Below are 25,853 nucleotides of genomic sequence, written 5' to 3' on the forward strand. Positions count from 1 at the left end.
GATGTCTTTACTAAACAGTGAGTGTAGTTTAGAAACCTTCTAGCTTCTTTCTGTTTTGAAAGCAAACAGTTTTAAGGTCCTTGCATCCTGGGATTAAATATCCTTACATAAATTTACCCTTAAAAAATAGAAGAAAACATTAAAGCATATTAAAATGAATTATGGTGCACTTAGTTCTTATGGGAGAATCTCTGCTAGCTTAAAAATTAGTATTGTAACTTAGCTGAAAACAGTACTGGACTTTGAAGAGTTAGTATTTTAAAGTAGAAAAACAAATTTGCAGGCTTTATTGCCACAAGTAATTTTGAGTTTAACACTGTGGTCCATAGAGCAAGAGGAGGTTTCCAAAGTTCACTTGGCCATATACATTTAGATCCCAACTATTCTATCAAGTGACAATGTAGAAGGTTCTCTAGATTTAAAAAGCTTTAAGTCTAGCCTGGGTGTCATCATTTAACTTAAAAGTTTACCTGTTCTTTGGAAACATTCTCTGTTTTACCTGTTAGACTTGATTCTATTATTCCATCCTCCTCCCTAATTATAATTACTATTTTTTCTGTATGTGTGACCTTTTTTCCTCCGAGTTGTAAAGAGTTCCAAGTGTAATCCTGCGTTGATGAAGGGAGGATGGAGGAGGGAATTTCAAGTAACTCGCAGCTACTATACAAATATTTAATTTATGGGATTATATAATATAGACCCTGAATAAAGATATATTCAATTTTGGAGTGTTAAGACATGCTTTGATATGAGTTTAAGTCTGTGATAATAAATTAATGGTTAATTTTCATGTACTTAGGTAATTAGTGCAATTCTGTATTTTTTTTAAGATTGATTTATTTATGCATACAAGAGCTGGAGTGTAGGCCAGAGGTGTAAGGGGTGAGAGGATTCACAGGAGACAGAGTAGGGAGCAGAACAGGTGGCTCTACTGAAATACACTGCTGAGGATAGCCGCGGGTGAGACAGGAGAGGTCTCCTGCGCCATGTGGGTTAGCTCCCTGCCTGGGGATTGAACTCATGCAACAGTGGCTGGCGATAGCTTGGTAATGCTGAGACTTTAACTCCTGTACCACCAGGAGGTCTCCATGTCAGACATTTTATGCAGTTAAAATGTTAATTTTTGAAAAATGCTGAAAGGTATATATGAATTTTCTTATTTTAAAATGAAATAACTCAAAGCTGAGAAATATTATGTAATTGAACCAAGTTCATTCCACTAGTAAGTGGCAGAGCTAGGATTGATTTATTATTATTTTTTAAGATTTTATTTTTGTGTAGAAATGTGTGACAGTGGGGAGCAGAGCAGGGGGATTTTATTGAAATACACTGTTGTGAGGAGCAGCGGGCAAGACAGGAGAAGTCTGCTGTACCATGCATGTGTGAGTTAGTTCCCTGGCCGAGGATCGAACTCAGGCTGCCATGGTAGGCCCTCCTTGTGATAATGCAGGAATTTAACCCCTAGGTCCCTCGGGAGGCCCCCAGAACTAAGATTTAAAGCTATGTTCTCAAAACCAGAGTTTTAACATTTTTTTTAAATGAAGAAAAAAAAAAAACTAAGTCAGCATTGTCTCTTAACATTATAGAGGGTTCAGGTATACAGCCTTATAAATCAACATTTGTATATATGTGTTTGCCACCAGAAGTTTAGTTTTCATCCATTACCATCCAGTTGACCCCCTTTACCCAATTTGCCCACCCTCAACCTCTTACTAATACTGATAGTGTTTTTCTTCTTAACATACATATTTTAGTCCACAAATGATTTTCAAATCATAAAATTTTTAATGACTTGTGAATGTATGTGTATGTGTATGTATACATAATATGTGTTGAGTGGAATTTTGAAAAAATGAGAGTTGGAATCGAATACTGAAGAAAAGAGACAATTTTTTTTAATTTAAATTTTATTTTTATATTCCCCATATAATTACAACCCCCTTATTTTGACCCCAATCCCTCCTTTCCCCACCCCCCACCTCCCCATAGAGTGTCTCTGGTTCATAGTTGTTTATTGATTTTGATATTTTCTTTCTTATAGTTATTCTTTTTCCTGGTCCCTTATTTAAATTTTCTAGATTCCTGCTATGAGTGAGACCATCCGGTATTTTTCTTTCTCTTTCTGGCTTATTTCGCTGAGCATGATCCCTTCCAGCTCCATCCATGTTGCTGCAAATTGCATGTGTTTATCTTTTTTGAATGCTGAGTAATATTCCATGGTGTATATGGACCACATCTTCTTGATCCAGTCATCTATTTTTGGGCATTTGGGTTGCTTCCATAGCTTAGCTATTGTAAATAGTGCTGCTATAAACATAGGGCTGCAGGTGCTCAGAAAAGAGACAATTTAAGATACATAAATGTATCCTTTCTTAGTATTACTTTCAGTTTTCAAATGTGGACCTTGAGTTTATCAAATTTTTAATACGTTCCATATTATTATAGAAGAGGGAAGCAGGAGTTAGAAACTGAGTTCTGTTAAATGTTCATAAAAAGTAGGTTTTTGTTCTAGAAAGTATAAACTTCACCTATTTAACAATCAACTTTTGTGACTGCTTCATTGTTCCTGGTGTTGAGCAAATAAGTTGCTGTATGTTTTTAAAGAATATATTCGAATTCAGCATTAATTACTGTTTATACTATTTTTTAGGAATCAAGAAACTTAAGATTACCAAAGTTGAATTTTGAGGCATTGAATGGCACAGGTTTTTATATAAACAATTGCTCAATATTAGTAATTACTATTATGTTCACAAACTCATTTAGCATATTTACTTCTTGCAAAATGATGATAGAATTAGGTACTCTATTGGTTGTCGTTGATCTAACAAATTGCCATGAATTTAGTGGCTTAAAACAGCACAACTTTTTACTTTTCAGCTCTGGAGGTCCAGAAGTCCAAAATGGGTTTCATGGCTTGCATTCCTTCTGCAGAAACTATGTGAGATTCTGTTTTCTTACCTTTTCCAGACTCTAGAGGCTATGCACATTCCTTTACTCATGGGTGCTCCATCTTCAAAACCAGCAGCCTAATATCTTTATTTCTCTCTGATTTTCATACTGTCTTTTCTGCCTTCCTCTTTCATTTGAATTAGGACCCTGTTATTTCCTTGGGCCCTCCCAGATGGTCCAGGATAATCTCCCTATTTCAAGGTCAGTTGATGAGCAACCTTAATTCCATCTGCAATCTTAAAAACCTTCCTCTGCACTGCCCCCTAGTTATTTAACACTTTCACAGATTCTGAGGACTAGGACAGGGACATCTTTGGGGAGGTCATTCTGCTTACCACAGCTCTTTTAGTTTAGTAAAATAATTAAATCTTTTAGACATTTCTATGAAATGAGATTAATACATACTGGTTACTCACAAAGGAATTTTATGAAAATGGAAGTTATATAGCAGTGCAGCCAGACCATGCATAGACTATACCAGAATTATTAGCAGATGCTTTCTTGTTGATCTTGTATGTTAGGTAGGTGCTTAGAGATAGGTAACCAGTGGACTTGATATAAACTCCATTCTGAATAACTGGAATTAAGGCTGTTCTCTGGCACAGAACAAGGCATCAGTGATCAAACATATCTTAGAGGATGACACTTCATGACTGCTGTTTAGTTTTCATTTGAGTCTTAAAAGGCAGGTGTTTGTTAGAAGTCAGTTTTCCAGGTCTTTGCTTGTTGTGGATATTGATAACAGGACAGTGTTGAGAAAATACATGAATCCTTCAATTTGTTTTATAATTTGAATGTTTAGTCTAAAAGATACAACTCATTTTTAAAGCAATAGTAGGCTTTTCTTACCTTGATTTATTTTTAAGATTAAGATAGATAAATAAGGGGCTCTTGAGTAATTGCAGTTTTAAATCACAATTGCTTTTGATTGTTTTGTGTGTATCTAGTTGATTTTCTTTTTTGAAGTTAAAGTTGGAGAATTGCTGTTTTTAATGTTATTCTTTCTTTTTTTTTATAGAGGCATGTTTTATTTTATTTATTTGTTTGTTCGTTTTGTTTATACATGCACTGGGTACAGTCAGAAGTGCGGGAGGGTGAGAGAATTCACCAGAGCTAGAGCGGGGAGCAGAGCAAGCAGAAGGACCGAAGTACACTGCTGAGGGGAGCAGCGGGCGGCATGAGAGGTCTGCGCGCCATGTGGGACCCTCCTCTGGTGGCCAGGGAGCAGCCGGGGATCGAACTGGTGCTGCAGAGGCTGCGGGCAGCTTCGTAACCCAGTGCTCAACCGCTGCGCCACCAGGGAGGCCCTTAATGTTATTTCTTAATTTATCTTTGGGTTATCATTTTACTTGTTTAGCTCAGTCTTTTCGACTTTCCAAACCGTGGGCCTCTAAGGCAAGATTCACAATCTAAAGGGGTAGATGGCGGAAGTGGTTACTAGAAGACTCATGACAAAGGGAATTTTAGGGGCAGATGTTTATCTTTTTGATTATTACTGTTGTCAGTTTAAAATTTATGTTACACTGCTCTAGAATGAGTTTAGGGTAAAACATTTGTACATGAACATTCACTGGCTCATCTTCTAGACACTGCAGATAGAAAGTGGTCTGCTAATTCTGTCTTATTACAACCCTGCTTAAAGTAGGTAATTGAGATTTTTTCAGTTCTGTGGTTGGAAAAATTGTATCTCCCCAGATTGTATAATCATGTATTTCTTTGCACACATAACTACTGATTGAATATGGCTTAGGTTAGAATGTGTCTAAACAGTGGGCTGTAACCAGTGATTTGGTTCTTGCAGCATGACAGGATTCTCTGATTTTCAGTATCTTTCCTGATCTGAACACTTTGTCTTTGTGCTTGTCACTGTCCTCTGTACATATTTCTAATGGCACATCTGTAATATCTAATGACAGGCAGTGAATCCTGGACAGCTATTTCTTTTCTTAAGTGCATCAGTACAAAATCAATTTCACTAAGTTCTGTGTGCCACAAATGGCAAATTTATGCTCTCAGAGAATGTTTTATGTATATCAGCTATTTTGTACAGTGTTTCTATATATGTAGATATATAATGTATGTATATGAAGTGTAGATATATGAATGATTTCAGTTTGATTGTACACATGGTACTGTACTTAAATTACCTAACTTAAAAAGTTAAATATCAATACCTCTTTTTATTGGAGGTTATAAAGTCAGCCATCACTCTGCACTGTCAGACTTCATCAGAGGTGTGCTTTAGAATGTGCTGTTGTTGGCCTTATCATCCTGATAATACAGTGGAATGAATTCGTTAGGTTTAAATCCTTCTCCATGTTTTAACTATTATATCAATTGTTGTTTGACCTTAGGCAGTTTATTTCTTTGGGTCTTATATTCAGCATATGAAAATTGAGGAGAATAATATTTACTTTGTTGTTTTGTTATGAATTAAATATGATGATGCATATAAAATATTTATTACTATGTTTGGTATATGAATGCCCAAAATTCATAACTAATATATTTTGGGGCAAAGGAAATCACTTTTACTACCTGACTTTAAATTACTCATAGCTAGTGACTTAGAATACGTACTTAGTATGGTTACTGTGCATTACTTTATGATAAAACTAAATAGTGTGCTTATTACCTGGTATTATTGGAAGCCAAATTCATGCAGTTTTGATTGGTATTTGTTCTTGGGAACTCCCCCTCATTTTTTCTTTCCTGATTATTCCTTTTCTCCTCCTAGTGTTCAGTATAAAAAAAGGAATTGAATGGAAATTTTCCACTAAAAAATAATCCGTTTGGAGGTGGGTTCACTTTTAAAAAAAATTTATTGTGTAGTAGAACTGGGGTGTAGTCCAGAGGTGTGGGGGGGTAAGAGGCTTCACCAGAGACAGTAGGGAGAAGAAGAAGTGGGTTTACTGAAGAACACTGCTAAGGAGAGCAGCAGGTGATACAGGAGAGGTCTGCTGCGCCATATGTGGATTAGCTCCCTGGCCAGGGATCGAACTCAGGCCATAGCAGTGATAGCACTGATACTTAACCGCTAGGCCACCAGAGAGGCCTTAGGGAGGTCACTCTTCGAAAATCTAAAATTCAAAAGTATAAATTTAGGGTGGAAGATAGTAGAGTATCAAACTACTGTGTAATATAAACTTCTCAATCAGGCTGAATTCTAATCTCTACCATTATTTACTGAGCTGTGACCTTTGACAAATGACTAAAATCTCTTTAATGTGTAATTTAAAATATCTTGAATTAAGAAAGAATGATAAAACCCATCTTCTACTTGGGGAGGATCGAATAAGATAATTCATATAAAGCATTTAGCATAGTGTCAAATATTATTTGGTGAACAACAGCTGTTAATTATGGTAATTAATAATGATAAATAGGAGAAGGGAAAGTAGTAGGTAGGTATTCAGATGCTAGGGTGTGTGTGTGTGTATATATATATATATATTTTTTTTTTTTTTTTAGCATTGCCAACAGGAAATTAATGTAAGTCACATGAATTTTAAGTTTTCTCACAACTGTGTTAGGAAATTAGGTTAAGTTCATTTTAATATTTAACCTGAATTTTTCGAATGTCACTTCAACACATACCAAAATTACTAATGAGTTGGTCTGCCTTTTTTTAATATATATACAATGTCTTTGTAACCTGGTATGCTTTTTATGCCTATTGCACATCTTAATTTGGACACTAAATTTTCGTTGGGAATACTTGATCTGTATTTAGATTTCATAAAATTTACTTTGAAAAAATAGATTAACATGTCCAAGTTATATAAACATAGGTAAAAGTTTTCTGATAATTGAATATTAGCTTTTAAGTTAAAATTATATAAAATTAAAAATTCAGATCTTTTGTAGTAGCCACATTTCATGTGTACCTATAACTGGTTTGGAGATTCTTACTTCTTGTGTGCCTGTGTTCTCCCTGTGCCTCTTTATAGAGTTGTTTTATGGGGCTTGTGATTTTGTCTTTTCTGTTAGAAATTTTTTTCTACATGTATAAAAGATCTTGCTATCTTTATTTAAATAACTGTATACATTGGAGTATTTCTTTTTTTTTTTTTAAGATTTATTTATTTCTGCATACAAGAACTGTGGTGTAGGCCAGAGGTGCCAGGGTGGGGGCTGGTGAGAGGATTCACCAGAGAGAATGGGGAGCAGAACAGACAGATCTATTGAAATACACTGCTGAGGGGAGCAGTGGGCGTGGCAGGAGAGGTCTGTGGCACCATGTGGGACCCTTGCCAGCGGCCGGGGATTCTACCAGCGCTGCAGAGGCTGTGGGCAGCTTTGCAGCCCAGCGCTCAACCACTGCGCCGCCAGGGGGGGAGGCCCATCATTGTTCATTTTTGTACAGTGTTTGTTTGCTTTTCTCAGGTGTAGTCCCTATAGAATTCCCACCGCCAATTCACCCCTGCACCATCACCATAGAGAATACCTTTTTTAAATTTAGTTTGTTATATATTTTTAGATAGTGTCACATTTTAAAATAATGTTTCTAATCATTTTTTTGTTGTTTAAAAATACTCTTTTGGGGCCTCCCCTGGTTGCACAGTGATTGAGCGCTGGGCAGCGGCTGCCCGCAGCCTCTGCAGCGCCTGTTCAGTCCTCGGACCCTGGCGGGGGTCCCACATGGCACAGCAGACCTCTCCTGCCACACCCGCTGCTCCCCTCAGGAGTGTATTTCAGTCAGTCTGCCTGTTCTGTTCCCCACTCTGGCTCTGGTGAATTCTCTCACCCTCCTGCGCTTCTGACTGTATCCATGCTTGTATGAATAAATAAATAAATCTTTAAAAAAATAATAAAAATACTCTTTTAAAAATACATGTAAAGGGCCTCACTGGTGGCCTAGGGATTGTCTTAACACTATTACCACTATGGCCTGAGTTAGATCCCCAGCCAGGTAGCGAACTCACATGGTGCAGCAGACCTCTCCTTTTTCACCTGCTGCTTCCCTCAGCAGTATATTTCAGTGGATCTGCCTGTTCTGTTCCCTACTCTGTCTGTGGTGAATTCTCTCACTCCCTCTGGTCACAGTTCTTCTTTGCAAAAATAAATAAAATAATGACCTTAAATAGAGAAATAATTCTTAAATAAACAAATAAATAAAATACATGTAAATATTCCATAGATATTATCTACCTTGTGTCAGGAGCTTACTTTGTTGTTAGAATTACATTTAGGTACATACAGCTCATTTATGTTTTATCTCATGTAATTTAGTGAATTATTTGATGTGATATTTATACACAGTTTTGCAGTTGGATCTTTTTTGCTGGTACTTTTTTTTTTTAAGGTTTATTTATTTTATTTATACAAGCACTGGGTACAGTCAGAAGCGCGGGAAGGTGAGAGAATTCACCAGAGCAGGGAACAGAACAGGCAGACTGAAGAAATACACTGCTGAGGGGAGCAACGGGCATGGCAGGAGAGGTCTGGGTGCCATGTGGGACCCTCGCCGGTGGCCGGGGATCGAACTGATGCTGCAGAGGCTGCGGGCAGCTTCGCAGCCCAGTGCTCAACCACTGCGCCACCAGGGGAGGCCCTTTGCTGGTACTTTTTAAAGGGAAATTTAACATTTCAGTGATTATATTTTATTTTTTAATAGTTTAGTGATTTTAAAACATGGTTTTATTTTAAATTTTAGGTTTTGTTTCTTCAATTTCCAAATATTTATATTTAAATTCAAACAACCTGGAGAGTGGTTTACTCTAGGTAATCTGTACACATGTGAGGAAATATCTTAAATGAAACTTACATGTAAAAATTTTCAACCAAATATCTTATAGTGTGCCTTTAAGAATATTTAAAATAGGGCATGAAGTGGAGGGGAAGAGCATCTATCACTGAAAAATAATAACTCCTTTAAAATGTCTCATGGTTGGAGTTATGGAAACAACCGAAGTGCCCAAGGACAGAGGAGTAGATTAGAAAAATATGGTATAGGGCCTCCCCGGTGGCGCAGCGGTTGAGCGCTGGATTGCGAAGCTGCCCGCAGCCTCTGTGGCGCAGGTTCGATCCCCGGCTGCTCCCCGGCCACCGGAGGAGGGTCCCACATGGCGCGCAGACCTCTCCTGCCGCCCGCTGCTCCCCTCAGCAGTGTACTTCGGTCCTTCTGCCTGCTCTGCTCCCCGCTCTGGCTCTGGTGAATTCTCTCACCCTCCCGCGCTTCTGACTGTACCCAGTGCTTGTATAAATAAATAAATAATCTTAAAAAAAAAAAATATGGTATATACACAATAGAATGCTAGTCAGCTGTAAAACAAGTGAACTCTTGCCATTTGCCACAACTTGGGTGGAGCTGGAGGGGATTATGCCAAGGGAAATAAGTCAGGAGGAAGACGGATATGGGATGTTTTCACTTACAGGTAGAATATAGAGAAACAAGTAAAGGGTCAGACAAAACCAAACCAGTAGCAAATCCTAGAATTCTGACTATATAATAGAGGGTACAGAAGGTGGTGGGGGGGGATCCATGTGGGAAGGGGGCCAAATGGAGTCTAATGGATGGATGTGGGCTGTCTTTGGTGATGGGTGTGGTGTGGGGGTCATACATCTGAGATGTGATACTGTGCCTATGATTCACATACAATGTTGTAAACCAGTGTTAATAAAAAAAAAAGAAAAGAAAAGAGAAAGTGTATCATGGATCTCTCTCTCTCAATAGAGAAGTCTGTGCCTTTATGCAAGCTATTTGAGGGGAAGAGTTGGTGTCCCAGGTACCTGGCTTTCTGTATTTGAAAGATTTGTAGGTGATGGACAACTTGCCCAAATTGGCCAAGAGCCAATTTATTCTACTCTGTCCCACATTCTGTATTTGGTTTATTGCATCTTTGTGGTTATATTAACCTCCGTATATCCTCTAAGTTGGTAGTTCTAGAGGTTTTTTTTGATGACATACTCTTAGGAGGTACTGTATTCTTTGTATTGTAAAGTAGGTGCTGTATTCTTTCAATTACATATCATCAAAACACACATAATGTAAGATTATGTCACTTTTCATATAGATAAGAATAGTAAATGACTTCAGATGTTGCCAGCTTTATCTACACATTATAAGCGTCCTGCCAACTTTTACTCCATGATTTTAGAAGCCACTAAAGATTGTTGCCTGATTCATTATTATATAAGGATTGCAAGATGATTTTCTAAGTATATTATGCCTACTACATTTATATAGTTGAAATTCTAACTCTAAAATATAGAAATGTCGAATAAATGAATTTTCCCCTCTCACTTTGCTGGTTTTTAGAATATAGAATAGTTATACTAGAAACCTCCTAAAGTGACCAGTGCTGTTTTTTGTTTTATTCTTCTGTTTTAGTGTTATGGATTTTAATGTATTCTGTGTGTTTAGTCCATTGCTGTTACTGTTTTTAATAATTTAGATAGCTCATCTTTGGACAGTTGGAGTCATTTCAAATATTCCTGTATTCTTTCAAATATGGTCCTATTAGTTTTTGGTAACTAACTTACTTTCTGGAACAAGGAATCAGTTTCATCTTGTAAGTTTTTTGTCCCAGACCTAGAATCAGACATTTCTTCAAGGAACTTTGGTCTGGGGAATGGATTTTAGAGATGACAATCAAGGTATTAGGGGTATTCATTGCTACTAGTTTATTATTGTTTCTCGCCTTTAGTGTTGAGACCCAAGAAATAAGGTGTTCTTGTTTTTATGACTTTATACTGATAGTTCCAGTTCCCATGAAAAATTGTTTTGATTTAACTTATTGTACTTGTATCCTTTTTATCTTATGCTAAAACCTTGGTTCCTAACTATTAACATTATTACACTAACATATTACATATAATGTTTTTTAAAATAAAAATACTGATCTTGTCAATAATAGTGAAATTAATGATTGCAATTTAAGATTTTTCTTGTGGTGTTTTGTTTGTTTGTCCTTATATTCCACTAAAAACTCAATAACAAAATACTTAATTTAAGGTGATTTGAAATAATTCTTCCTATGTTGCTTATTCTACCAACTTGATAAATAGGTCATGTATTTCAGTTTGTTTTGGATTTTTAGGAATTATTCTGTTATTCCTTTTTTATTTATTTTTTAATGGTGAAAAGACTTATATTTAGAACCAGTTAGCTGGATGCAATTTAGACAATATTAGTGGTTTTTTTGGCAACATCCGAAGCATTATTGTCAGGAGCCAATCATACATATGCCTACTGTTCATCAGGACTGATTAGGGTGTTGACCAGATTGTAATATCTGCAGATAATATTCCCTTGTAATACCTCCATTAGTTAATAACTAGTTCAAAGATGTTTTGCTGCTGATACATTAAAATTGTGATACAGAGTCATACTTGAGCTTCTTCACAACTTGTTTAATCTAGTGCTTGTTGATCTTGATATCCATCCACAATGGCAGAAGTGTCTTGTCATCTTCATGGTGGACTTAGTGGTCAGGTGGTCAGGGGAACTTGATGATAGTGGTCAAGCTTGTTTCTCCTGAGGGTACTCTTTCAAGGATATTTGGGCTACCTTCAGAGTCGCATCCATTAGGGGGTGGTGACATGCTTGCCCTGCTTTTTTGTGTGTGTGTTGGGCGGGGGTGAGGGAGAAAGAGAATGTGAACACCTTTCAGTGTTTTCTTGATTCCCCCCCACCCCCACCCCTTTGTTTTGGCTTTGACTTTGGGAGGGGTAGGGACTTCCTTCTTTGTGTTTGGTGCATCATTGTGGAAAGCTCCTTTTAATCCTTCTATCAGTTAATAACTATAGTTCAAAGATGTTTTGCCTACTGAAGCATTGAAATTGTCATAGAGTCAAACTTCTACATTATGTGATTGAAGTATGCCAGACTTGGTACTTTTCTAGCACAGAACAAAGAAAGTTTTTTTCTGAAAGTGTTATGTATGAATATTTTTGTTTTTAATGCCTAGCTACATTGGAAATAGATGTTAAAAATCACCTCTTCAGTGGGTAGGTGGTGACAAACTGACTGTAGGTAGACAGTTTTGGCTTATCCAAACTTGGGTCTGTCTTCCTCTTTTTTTTTTTTTTTTCTTCTTTCCCTATCTGTGCTATTTGGAATATGCTATGTGGTAAAACCCAAAGGTGATTTACCTAGATTTGGGCAATTTGGGTAAAGATAAGTAGTTATTTTAGCTCACAGATTACTGAATTGGCACTTTTAAAAAAACTCTTACCAGTTTAATGTAGTTGAGGAGTGTAGGCTATATGGATGATCTTTTATGTATTTTTTCATGGTTTTACTGAGGTAGGTGTATTGTTAATGGTTCATAGAAAAGATCTGAACTGGGCCTCCCTGGTGGTGCAAGGGATTAAGATGCAGCCTATGAAACTGTCCACGGCCACTGCAGCACGAGTTTGATCCCCAGCAGGTCAGGGAGAAACCCACGTGGCGCAGCAGGACTCTCCTGTCTCGCCCACTGCTCCCCTCAGCAATGTGCTTTGGTTGGTCCACCTGTTCTGTTACCTGGTGAATCGGTGCACCTGTTCTGTTGGCTGGTGTTCTGTCTCTGGTGAATCCTCTCACCCCCCACACACCTCTGGCCTGTACCCCAGCTCTTATATGCATAAATAAATAAATCTTTAAAAAAAAAGTAATAGTGATTGTCTTTTTATTTATTTTTTGTTATGTTAATAGTGATTGTCTCCAGTGCTTATAACCAGTTGTTAATAGTGATGGTCTCTAGACAGTGAAGAGTATAGGTCCATTTTTTTGTTGAATAGCCTTTTAAAAGTAGTGGTTTGTCGGTAATTTTTATATATGGTAGATTAACTTTTTGTTAGTGATATGGATTACAAGTAGAGTGTCGTTACAAGTAGAGTGTTTATCAAGTGTCGGGCCCTTGATAAACATTTCATTAAGTATCACTTCATTATAGAGAAAAATGAAATCCTGACCGATGCCGAATGAAATGACATTATTCCAGGACCTGGTTTCGTTAACATTGTTTTGCCTAAAGTTGCAGTTTCCAAGAACTTATTGATAACATAAAATGAGGACTTATTCTGTATTTTAATATGCTTGCTTTGTGTATTTTTTGCCATTTTTTATGATTAAATTTATTAATATTCTTTTACAGTTTCTGAACTTTTAATTTACTATTTATTTAAATTTATTTTTTAAAAGATTTATTTATTTTTGCATGCAAGAACTGGGGTATAGGCCAGAGATGTGGGAGAGTGAGAGGGTTCACCAGAGACAGAGTGGGTTACAGAATAGGCAGATCAACTGAAAAACATTGCAGGAGGGGAGCAGGAGTCAGGAGAGGTCTGCTGTGCCATGTGGGTTGCTCCCTGGTCGGGGATTGAACTTGTGCTGCAGCGGCTGCGGATAGCTTCATAGGTTGCATCTTAACCCCTTACGCCACCAGGGGGGCCCCTAATTTACTATTTAAAGTAAGATATATATTGAATCTCCTAAATCATAGCTGGTTATCGCTTTTAATTAGAGATTTAGCCAGGTTATTCACTTGCATCTGTCATGAATACCTTTAACCATGTTATATTATGTTCAGGTATGTCTGACCTGCTAATTTTGGTGTATATTCCTGAGACTAGGCATATATGTGCTTAATTTGATAATTATCAAGTTCAAAGCATCTATCTTCCAAAGATATTAAGATTTTGCATTGCAAATAACTGATAAAGATAAGCTTTGGTTGAAAATAGAACACTTAACTATAAATAAGAATCTTTTTTTCAGTATGTGATGGTATTCAAAGTACCAAAATTATATTTTAGAAAGTCCTTGGAGAGGTTGCATTATTTCTTAAAATTAAAAATGTGCTTAGTATATATTCTCCCTTTTGATGGGTATCTTAGGTGAACAAGGAAGCATGTATGAACATGTTTATTATGACCTTATTTGCAGTAGTGAAAAACTAGAAATCATTTGCTATCATTACTAGAGAAGAAACTAAACAATTCATGACAAACTACTTTAGTAATTATACCACAAAAATAATTTGGGCTTTCTGAGTGGGTAGGTCTCTGAAACATTTCTTTGAATGAAAAGAAAAATTGAAAGGCTATGTATTAAATATAGTTTGAGTTATATAAAAATATATTCACAAATGCTATATGGATTTATGGATAAGTATATAGAAAAATCTAGGGCTTCCCTGGTGGTGCAAGGGTTAAGTCTCAGCACTATCAAGCTATCAGCAGCCACTGTTAGCTGCTGGCAGCAGACCTCTCCTGTCTTGCCCACTGCTCTCCTCAACGGTATATTTCAATCAGTCTGCTTGTTCTGCTCACCACTTTGCCTCTGCTGAATCCTCTCACCTCCCACACTTCTGGCCTACACCCCAGTTCTTGTATACATAAATAAATAAAATAAATCTTTTTAAAAAATAAAAACAAAATGGAGAATTCTAGAAAAAAAATTGTGAACGATGTACACCAAAATGATCAAAGTAACTACTATTGGGATGGAATTGGGATTAGGTATCATAATTTAGTGTTTTTTTTTTTTAAATAAGAATACTATAGTCAAAGATTGTATAACTAAAAAAACTGATTTTAAAATGTGTTGTTCTCTGTCACTGCAGAAAAAGGAGGCCGGATAGATACCCTAACTAGATAACAGTAGTTACATTGATGAGGGATGTGGAAAGAGAAGATAAAGGGATGTAGCATTTACTTTTTGTATACATCTTTATTTTCAGAAAACAAATGAATTCATGTATTAACTTATATGTTGAAAAAGAATTCTCTGGGACCAAAAATTCATGAGAATATGATCTAATTCTGTCAGGCTCTCCTTTAACAGTTTTTAATGAAAGTACCCATTAAATCACTGTAGAGAATAAAGATATGGTTTATTAATTTGCTGATAGTTAGGCATTAATTTGCATTATGTGATGCATGCTCATCAGTTTAGGGCAAATAAAGGATAAAAATAAGTAGACTTTTTTCCAAACACCATCATGAATACTAATTATTTCTAATACCTTCAAGATAGTAAACAGAGCTTTTTTTCTGTAACCTCATCTGAAATTTTCTCTCATTTCCCTTCTTTTTTCTGCAACCTCACCTGCACTCTGAATATCCCTATAGGTCTGTTTTCTTAGTTTGTGGGTCCAGGATCACATCTAATGAAATGGGAGTCAGCAGTGAGAAGAAAAAAGAGATAAAATACTTTTTCATCCTTTCGTTCAATTAGTCAGTGACTATAAAGCAGTCCCCCTTTGGTCCGTTTTTCTCTATTCCTGCCTCATAACTCATTCTAGATTATGGTAACACATTCTTAACTGGTTCTCCAACTCTGTCTTGTATTCTGCAGCCCATTTTCAACATGACAGCCATAATGATCTAAGAAATACATGTTAGGTATGGCTGTATATATGTATGTATGTTATGATCATGTCACCAAGGGAGAATGGAAAGAATGTGTGCTGCTGGAGCCTTCATATCCTATGCCTAGTTCTCCTTTCTGCCTTATTATTACAAGGAGTAGATATTTGCTATTTCAATTTCAGGTTTTTGGGCAAGAGATAGAGTTTTGTAGTTTAAAAACTAAAAAGGCAATGTTTACTGAAATAATTAGAAGAAAATGTACTGATGTCTGCCATTTATTTTAAATTCCCTGGTAATGCTAAGACCTGATTTAATGTGCAATTTTATGTTTATTGGCTAGGAATTACACTATGTTTACTATATACTCTAGCTGTAGATATCAGAGGTTAGAATTTCCGCTGATGTCCTTGTTTTTGCCTTCTGGCTTTCCTAGAGACTTATTAAAATAAGGTCAGATTCATGTATTTCTTTTGTTTGTAATTCTGTTATTATCAGGAGTTCTATTTCTGTGCTAGACAGGTTGGGGTAAAGGTCTCACTCTCTTAGTGAGCTGGTGTCCCTGGGCTATGACCTTCACAAGTGTTTCTTAGGTCCTTTAGAAACACCTTCTCTTAGGTTAAAGTTGACTCTTTAGATGAGATAAATCTTGAGAGGGTTAAAGTTGGATATTTTCCTTACTTCCTGGGTCAGTTAGGCCTTGGAAAATTTCAGTAGCTTAGATTCTGATAAAACCTCGCAGGCTTTGTTAATAGAACAGAATACTCTGGGCATATTTCAAAATCATGAAAAGTTTTCCTCTCCTCCTGCCAGAAGCAAAAGGAAATTTTCTCTGAGCATCCCCGTGAAAATCTGGTAGGATACTCATACAAAGTGTGGGGGTTCCCCTAACACATAGCTTCCTTGGAATTTTTAAGTCTCAAACTGTCTATCCTGAGCCTCAGATAATACATCAGTTACAGCATAGGTTTTTCTTTGTCTTCCTAGCTCCAGCAGAGATTTCTAAGAGTTCTGACTTTCAGTTTGTTGAACTTGTTTCTTGTTGTGGAGATGGGAGTGGTGACTTCCAATCTCCTTGTAGGCCAGACCTGAAACTGGACTGCCATTTACTTGAAATAGAAATGATTCACAGATGAATAGAGGGATCGTTGAAAGATATGTCAAAGAGTAAGTAGAGTAAATCATTAATGGTAGAATTTATGTATTCTGACTCGAGTACACACAGGGTTGAAACAATACAGAGAGACATTGTTTGGAAAACTCAGAGAATGGTTTTTATTTAAGCAGAACATTGGAGAATGACAAGCAGTTTTCCAGAGGAAATTAAGAGGAGGCATGTTCCAAGGACAAATAGCATTGTTGCCAAAAGCCCAATGGCCTGGGCGAACATGGAAGTGATGAAAAACCTGCCATGGTTGGAACACAGAACCTATGCCTACCTAATTCTTAACTTTGAATATTTTATTAGAATTATACTTTTCAGTACCCATACCTCTCTAGTTCCTTGTTTTCGGTTCATTGCTTTGAGTTGGAGCTCCATCCTTTGCTTTGGCCTTAATTCTCAGCCATATATCTTGGTATATGTTGAAAATATAGCCTAGATTTCCAGGTTACCCAGTGGGACCCTTCTGGGTTCCCATTGTAACTTAAAGGGACACTCTTAACAATGTCTGGGTGCCCTTGAGAGTCTGCAAATGATGAGGAAGATGTCCTCAGATTCATGGTAGCAGGACACTACTGAGGTGGCATCAACTTTGATTTCCAAGTGGAATAGTACTTTTATAAAGGGAAAAGCTATAGCATCTATGTTATAAATTTGAAGAGAACCTCAGAGAAACTTCTTTTGGCTATTCATGCCATTGTTGCCATGGAAAACCCAGCTGATGTCAGTGTCATGTAGTTGAGGAACACTGGCCAGTGAGCTATGCTGAAGTTTGCTTCTGCCACTGGGGGCACTCCTACTGCTGTCCACTTCACTCCTAGAACCTTCACTAACTAGATCCAGGAAGCTTTCTGGGGGCCACGTCATCTTTTGGTTACTGATCCCAGGACTGAACCCAGCCTCTCACAGTGGCATCTTATGTTAACCTTTCTACCATTGCTTGTGTCACACAGACTCTCCTTGGGGCTTTGTGGATATTGCTAACCCCTGCAGCAGCAAGGGAGCTCACTGAGTGAGTCTCATGTAGTGGATACTGGCCTGGGAAGGTCCGCACATGAGCGGCACCATCTCCCGTGAACACCCATAAGAGATCATGCCTGATCTCTGCCTCTACAGAGATCCTGAAAAGATCGAAAAGAAAGAGCGGGCTCCTGCTGTAAAGACTTTGACCAAGGAGGAATTTCAGGATGAATGGACTGTTACAACTCCCGAGTTTATTGCTACTCATCCTGAGGTCTCAGACTATCTGAAGGCATGAGGTGCCCTCTGACCCTATTCATTAGTTCTCTACTAAAGACTGGTGTGCCTTGTCTTTCAGGGAAGACTGGGCTGTAGCTTCCAAGCTCAGGCCACTAAATGGGTAGGAACAGTCACGGAGTGGTCATAAAGCTATTCTTCCACAGATTCTTTAACAGAAAAGTTGTATCCATTTACATATAACAAGGGGTAGTTTAAATACTGTCATTCAGCCTTTTGTGGGGGCACAAGTTTTATATAATAACCCAATACATGTATACACACAGACACTGGACACACAAATTTCACAAAGTAATAATTCTACCATGTTCACTTTACTCTGATATTTTCTGTTCTTTTCAACCTCATTTTTTCAAATGCTCAGCAGTACCCACTGGATTACGTTCATGGTCCGTTAATAGATTGTGACCCACAGCTTGAAAAATACTTGTGTAAGGGAATTCTGATTTAACAGCATTTTCAGAATGAAAATTTTCATCTTCTGCCAGACTTAACTGTATTTAGTCATTTTTTTTTGTTCTATTTTAAACGGTATTCTTTCTAAATTCCAATTTCTGATCATTTTGTTTATAGGAATACAGCTGATTTGTTTATATTGTTTGTATATCCTCTGATCTTGCTAAAACCACTTGTTAGTTCCAGTAGCATTTTTTGTAGATTCCTTCAAGTTTTCTTTATAGCTGATATGTCACTTGCCTTAAAAAACACTTAGATTTCTTTGATTCCAGTCCAAATTCCTTTTATTTTTTTCCTTCTTACTAATATTGTTTGGAGTCTCTTGAATAGAAGTGGTGAAGTGGGCCTCTCTGTCTTATTCTTAGTCTTAGAAAGTGTTCAGTTTTTCACCATAGAAGTATAATGTTTAGTTGCAGATTTTTCATAGTTGCCTTTTATTCAAAGGTTGAAGAAATTTTCTTTTGTTGCTAATTTGCTGAGAGACTTTATCAGGAATGATTTTTGGATTTTGTCGAATGCATTTTCTGTGCCTATTGAGAGGACATATTAGTAAAACTTGCTTTTTTTAAACCTACTTTTAAGGGGCCTCCCCGGTGGCACAGCGGTTGAGCGCTGGGTTGGGAAGCTGCCTGCAGCCTCTGCGGCGCCGGTTCGATCCCCGGCTGCTCCCCGGTCACTGGAGGAGGGTCCCACATGGCGCGCAGACCTCTCCTGCCGCCCGCTGCTCCCCTCAGCAGTGTACTTCGGTCCTTCTGCCTGCTCTGCTTCTGGCTCTGGTGAATTCTCTCACCCTCCCGTGCTTCTGACTGTACCCAGTGCATGTATAAACAAAACAAATAAACAAACAAAATAAATAAATAAATAAAGCATGCCTCTATTAAAAAAAAAAGTTTTTTTTTTAAAAAAATAAACCTACTTTTAAGATACATAAATAAAAGATTTCATGTTTTTTATGTGCTCAGTGAATCCTCCTCATTTGAAATTTATCTTCTCACCTGAAATTTATCATCATAGACTAGTAGATTCTCACTGTAACACTTTCCTGGGAGAAAATGGATTTAGCAATGAAATGCTAGAATTTAAGGGCTTAAAAAAAAAAAGCTTTATTTATTTATGCATACAAGAGCTGGGGTACAGGCCAGAGGTGTGTGTGTGGGGGGGGGGGGTGAGAGGATTCACCAGAGACAGAATGGGGAACAGAATAGGCAGAATGGCTGATGTATACTGCTGAGGGGAGCAGTGGGCGAGTCAGGAGAGGTCTGCTGTGCCATGTGGGTTGTTCCCTGGTCAGCCCAGCCAGGGGATCAAACTTATGCTGCAGAGGCTGCGGACAGCTTTATAGGTTGCTTCCTAACCCCTTGCACCACCAGGGAGGCCCAATTTAAGAGCTTTTAATGGCTTTTCTTACCAGCTGGGGATCATCATGGAAGTTCATGAAATGTTTTTCATGAACTTTTCAGTAGGCTTGGAGAGCCCAAAGAGGTCAGAGTTTAGCTAGGTGGGAAGGGGAATGTAGTTACCTCAATAGGTGGAAGGCAGGTTTGATAATGCAGTTTTGAAAGTGTTCTGATGCACACAGGATCTTTAAGTTGATAAACAATCTAGTAAGTAGTTTGATTGCTGTAATTTTTTAAAAGCCCAGAGCCTATTAAAAGAAGACAAGATTTAATACTTTGGAGGTATAAGATTAAAATGTGCATCTAAATATAAAATGACCCTTTCTATCTTCACTAATTTATTTGGAGTGGGGAAAAGAAAATACTCACTTCTGAAAAACTTGGGAGGAACTGTTGGATATTGACTTTGATCTAGTGGTAATTTCTGGTGACCCAGAAGCCCATGTGATTTAGCAGTAAAATTTAGGTGCATATGGAGAGGCAGGAGAGGCCTTTCCCAGGAAGGGCTTTCACCTAAGTGTGTTTGTCTACAATTATCCTGAAATTATTTCTCCTGGTCCTAAGTGAATAGTTGGTGGAATAGATCCTCAGCAACTAACAGAATCTCTGTGTTAGTGTCATAGAGTTGAAAGACACTGGGATGGTGTTTGGCAGAAAAACAATAACCCTTCCCACCCCCAGGGCCAAAAAAAACCCCTAGAAAATGAGAACAACTAAACAGAAAAAAATAACCCTAAAATGTGCACACAAGAAAATAAGGCATTATAAAAATCTCGTTTAGGTTATTATTATTTAATAGCATTGTTTATCTTTTGTTGTAGATGAATAACCTGTGACACAGAATTCTTATGAGGAAATGTTGTCAGAAACGTCTATCCAGTATTAGGGATAATTTTACTAAAAATCGAGACACTAGAGGAGGCAAGGACCATATATTACTGTGATTTCACACTTCAGAATTTCTGTTTTCGTAGAGCAGTTCCAAGTATCTACTTCGTATTACAATGAAATATATACACATGGTTAACCAATATTTAAATAAGTTATTTAATAAGTATTTGAGTAAATAATAGACTAAGGATTTAATTTTTCATATAAGATTAAAATTTTATTTTCAGTATAGTCTTAAAAATTTTGGATCAAATTACTTTTTTGGGTTTCTGAGATTTTAACTTGAAGACTTTGGCACACCTTCACCCCTACCCCTAACCCCCGCCAAAATATCCATATCATGCTAGCTAGCATATACAGTATTAAATGTGTCCTATTAGTCTTCTCAGTGTCACAGGCCTTAAAGAGTTACTTTTTAAAAAATTGTCTTCAAGCTTTAAACATTGATTTTTTTTTTTCCTTTTGCTCATTCTCTCCAACTAGATCATTAATTTTTGAAGGCAAGAAAAATGTTTTGTTTTTTATATGTTCTGGGTACCTAGCCAGGAACATAGTAGATAGACAGTACAAATTTTTATATGATTGATTGATTTATTAGTTTATTCATTCAGCTAGCTAGTATTTACTGAACAGTTACTATTCTTGCTTTATTCCTGGTTAATGCTATTGCTTTTCTTCTGATTTGGTAAGAGATTTCTAAATTGTTTTTTTTTTTTAAAGATTATTTATTTATACAAGCACTGGGTACAGTCAGAAGCATGGGAGGGTGAGAGAGTTCACCAGAGCCAGAGCAGGGAGCAGAACAGACAGACTGACAAAACACACTATTGAGGGGAGCAGCAGGCATCAGGAGAGGTCTGCACACCAAGTGGGACCCTCGCCCGGCGGCCGGGGATTGAACCGGCGCTGCAGAGGCTGCGGGCAGCTTCACAACCCAGCTCAACCGCTGCGCCACTGGGGAGGCCCAGAGATTTCTAAGTTTTGCAGTATATGAGGGGGGAAGTAGAAGAGTGTTGAAGATAGAACTGTGTGCTTTTTTTAAAAGATTTATTTATTTATGTATACAAGAGCTGGGGTACAGGCTAGAGGTATGGGGGGGCAGTGAGAGGATTCACCAGAGACAGAGTGGGGACCAGAACAGGCAGACTGACTGAAATACACTGTGGAGGGGAGCAGCGGGTGAGACAAGAAAGGTCTGCTGTGCCATGTGGGTAGCTCCCTGGCTGGCTGGGCTGTGTATTGCTTCATAGTGCTGTACTTAACCCCTTGTGCCACTAGGGAGGCCCTGTGTTTTGTTTTTGTTGTTTTGTTGTAAATGTATCTTTGCTAAGTTACTAAGATTACAGGACCAAACCTATCTAATAAAGGCTTATAAGTTGATTTTTTTTTTAAAGTTGGGAGCCGAAGGTGTTATCTAAGTCTTAAATGTGCCAGGATATAATGGATGTTAAGTAAGTGTTTATAGAACTGCCATTACATTTTATATTACTTCTACTTTGATAAATTTCTAATGGAGGTGGAAAACAAGCAAGAACTAGCTAGAGAAGTGTATATCCTCACTCTGAGGACACAATCTCTTACGTCCTTTTTTCTTTGTACATCTGTTTTGTTCTTTTCTTTTCCTTTATTTCTCTCTCTTTGCAGTTTTTTTCTGCTGCTCCTTATTCCTGCCAAAAAAATGATTACTGTATCGTTTTGCTTTACCAACAAATTGATTAGTATCTTAACTTTTTCTAGGGGAGAGAACCTGATTGAGGCCAAAATGGGCTCAGTGGTGAATGGCTACCAGCCGAATTAGCTTCCTGTTGGCAAAGCATATTTCCAGAACTTGTCTTTGCTAAGAGAAATAATCTAGTGATTGATGCTTGTTACTTTAGCGATTTATTCTTTAAAATGCTAGGTAGACTTTTTCATTATAAGGATTGGTCATCTGATAAATTGTAAGTAGCATTGTAGATTTATCAGCAAGCACATAACATAATTTTATATATAACAGGTTGAACTTGATAGGTTTTTATTTGCATTACATATAAGTACATATATTTATTATAGTACTTTTCTTAACCCCACTTTACAAATGTGAAGCTAGGCTCAGAGAAATCCATTGTGCAGCAGAGGTCACATAGCTAGTAAGATACAGACCTGGAGTTTGAACCCAGGTACTCTGATTCCATAGCTTCTGACCTTTTCATATAAGATGTCTTCCAATGTAATGTGATTTTGAAATGTAAAAAAATTTTATCTTATGAGAAATCTTCATTTTGCGGCACTTAACTAATGCCTGACTTCTTTGGTTCAGTAAATGTTTTCTGAATTCCTCCTATGTGTAGGTACTATTTTAGAAACAGGGCAGCCAAAGAGGAAAAAGACCCTGTTTCCACCATACGTTGCTCCATTGCTCCATTAGGTGAAGATCGATAAAAATAATAAAAGTAACAATATGAACTGTTCATCTTTACAGAATGTTTGTATTCGTTTGGGACAAGCAAAGCCGATATATGGTATAGCAATGAGTGTTGTAGCATTGGTTACCAAAGGGGTTAATACATTAGCATTCCGAAATTAAGATGAATTCCATGACTTAGATTGTTTATTATGTATATTGTGGGTCAGTTTCTTTGGGTCAATAATAGCAAGTGCTAGACAGATTTTTCAAGCAATCAAAGACTAGTGTTTGCTTTTTTTTTTTTTTTAAAGGTTTGTTTATACAAGAACCGGGGTACAGGCCAGATGTGCGGGAGGGTGAGAGGAGTCACCAGAGACAGAGCGGGGAATAGAACAGGCAGACTGAAGAAATACACTGCTGAGGGGAGTAGCAGGCGTGACAGGAGAGATCTGCCGCGCCATTTGGGAAGCTCCCTGGCCAGCCGGAATCCAACTGGTGCTGCAGAGGCTGCGGACAGCTTTGTAGCACTGCGCTCAACAGCCAGCACCACCAGGGAGGCCCCGTGTTTGCTTTTTATGACTTTAAAACATGACAGAAACTTGATTGGGGATTTTGAGGTTTATTCATTTATTTATTGTTAATCAAGGAAACCCTTAGAAATGTTCACTGGATGCATCTTTGATGATATAATTTGTGACAATTTAAAATATTCTTAATGCCTTCTAATTCATGCCAGTAGATATACTAATATGGCCATATAGACGTGAACCATACAATACTAGTTTTTAGTTTCTCTTTGTAATTTAGATGTTTGAACTGACTGCACCACTAGGCCCTTATACTTTTCCTGATCATTGAAGTTTAATATTATAAATAAAAGCATGGCGTTTTCTGAAAGGGATGTTACTTTAGAGCAGATTGATTTGTATTTAAGTAAGGTTTCTGCCTCACTACCAAGTAACAAGATTAACCTCTCCTGAAGGCAAAATAAATCAGCTACCTTTGTGTGTTATATGAGAAAGTGCTTTTGCTTTTCTGGAACTTAGAATAATGTCTTAAATATAGTAGGCACTTAATAAATGTCCTTCCCAGTGTATTTCTCTCTTACCTTTTTGCTGCTGATAAAAAAATCTAGTTAGAAAATCTTTTTGACATTTGTTACTTAAATTGCCAGGAATATGCAGGTATACTTCTAAAATATATGTGTATACACAGATATTTCTTTGGCCAATAGATGTGGATCTAAAATATACCTTTAAGTAACTTGTGGCTTCATCCTCTAAAGTAACTTAACCTTTACAAAGAATGTTAGGAAATGTAGGTAGCATCCAGAAAAGATATTTTGTGTTTGAGGGAATGATTGATTTTCTTTCTTTTTTTTTTTTTTTTAATATGTAAGAATTTTTACAATCCAGTTTAAAAAGTAAAAGAGGAATAACTCCAAACATAAATGGACAGTTTATAGAAAAAGATAAGCAAATGCCCACTAAATATATACTACTTAAAGACATTTTAAATTTCACATTTACAGTATAAAGAATTCTTATAATTTGTTTTTGTGTGTATAAATATATATATATTTATCCATTATCATTATTTGTAAGCTTTTTGAAAACAAACTGTAGATAAGATTTCCTGACATCCAGTGTGTTAATTTCCAACAAAAAGAATATTATTCATTTATCTACCCTGCATTCAACCTTTTGAAACAGGACTTCAGCATTGGTGTAATACTACTGTCTTATCGGCATGCCCTTTTCAGATTTTACCAACTCTCCTCATAATGTCTCTTTTTTCCTCTCTGGTCCATCCTCTATCCAGGATTATAGCTTGTATTTGATTATCATATTTTTTCAGATTACTTCATTCAAAAACTGTTTACCAGTTTTACTTATATTTCATGTCCTTTAGGGTCTTAAGAAATACAAATCTTTTATCCTGTAGGATAACTTCAGTCTGGGTCTCTTATTTTTCTCATAATCAGAGTCACTCTTGGCCAGAGATACCACAGAAAAGATGCTCTTTCGTTTGCAGTGCATCACACCCATATCCCAGGATTATGTCAGTATCCTGTTCTTCAAATCTCTACTCATCAGTTTAGCATGTGTTGACAACACACCTTTATGATGGTTGTCGAAAGATGATTTTTTATCTCTGTCATTCCTGGTACACTTATTAACATTTTACTATAAAGGAGAATTTTCCCTTTTCATTCATTGATTCATCATTCATTCATGTCACTATGTAAGCTTGGATGTCAGTTTTATTGAATGGGTTGCAATTTGCTCTTATTTTATAACTGAGGTATACGCATTTCTTAAGTCAGTCAGCTTTTACATACATATAGATCACTAAAAATATGGAACAACTAATATTTATTTTGATGCCAAAGTTCTCCCCATCTGGTCAGTAGGAGCCCCCTTTAAGGCACCTTCTGTGTCCCTTTGAAATGTCCCTTTTCTTGTTGAACATTTCCTTATTTTCTGGCAGAAGATGTTTCAGATTCTTCTTGTACTTTCTCTGCCCAATTTTGAAAGCCATTTTCCAAGAATTTCTGGATCCTTTAATGTAGGATGAAATTTAGAAATCATAGTAACAGACCATTTAGTATGGTTTTTGTTTTTGAGCTGTTAGTTGCTCTTAGGTCTTCTTGGTTGACAGAGTTAGGAAAAACTGTATGGACATATATAGCTTGTGCACACATACATGCACATACACATCTATGAATACTTGTTTATTTTTCTGTGTTCATATATATGCACCCCTGAATTTGTATTTCTAATTCCAGCCTCTAGACCCTTAAACTTCTTTATAGCCTTTTTCCTTCCTTTTACATTTCTTTGCAGTGAGAAACATGACCCTGCTATCCTCAGTATATTGTTTAATCAGTTAGTTTACTTATTTGGTCAGTGTAAAAAGTCTCAGCTCCCACCATGTCTTCTGCCAAAGGGGTGTTGCCTGTGCCTCCATGTATCTCCCCCAGTGGCCTTGCTGTCTTGTACACTCAATATCTGTTCTTTCTTCCTATGCTTCCTCAGCCCTTACTCCACACTAC

The 25,853-nt window shown here is 37.1% G+C and overlaps 1 protein-coding gene and 1 pseudogene across 5 annotated transcripts in view; both read left to right on the forward strand.

Moving 5' to 3' along the window:
* Window positions 1-25,853, forward strand: part of ARID4B (AT-rich interaction domain 4B) — a 134,565-nt gene that overhangs the window by 15,247 nt on the left and 93,465 nt on the right. The gene's annotated exons all lie outside the window — the stretch shown is intronic.
* LOC119245104 (40S ribosomal protein SA-like) lies at window positions 14,349-18,417 on the forward strand (annotated as a pseudogene).

This window comes from Talpa occidentalis, unplaced genomic scaffold, assembly GCF_014898055.3.
Source record: "Talpa occidentalis isolate TD23 unplaced genomic scaffold, MPIMG_talOcc4v2.1 talOcc4.14, whole genome shotgun sequence".
NCBI lineage: Eukaryota > Metazoa > Chordata > Mammalia > Eulipotyphla > Talpidae > Talpa > Talpa occidentalis.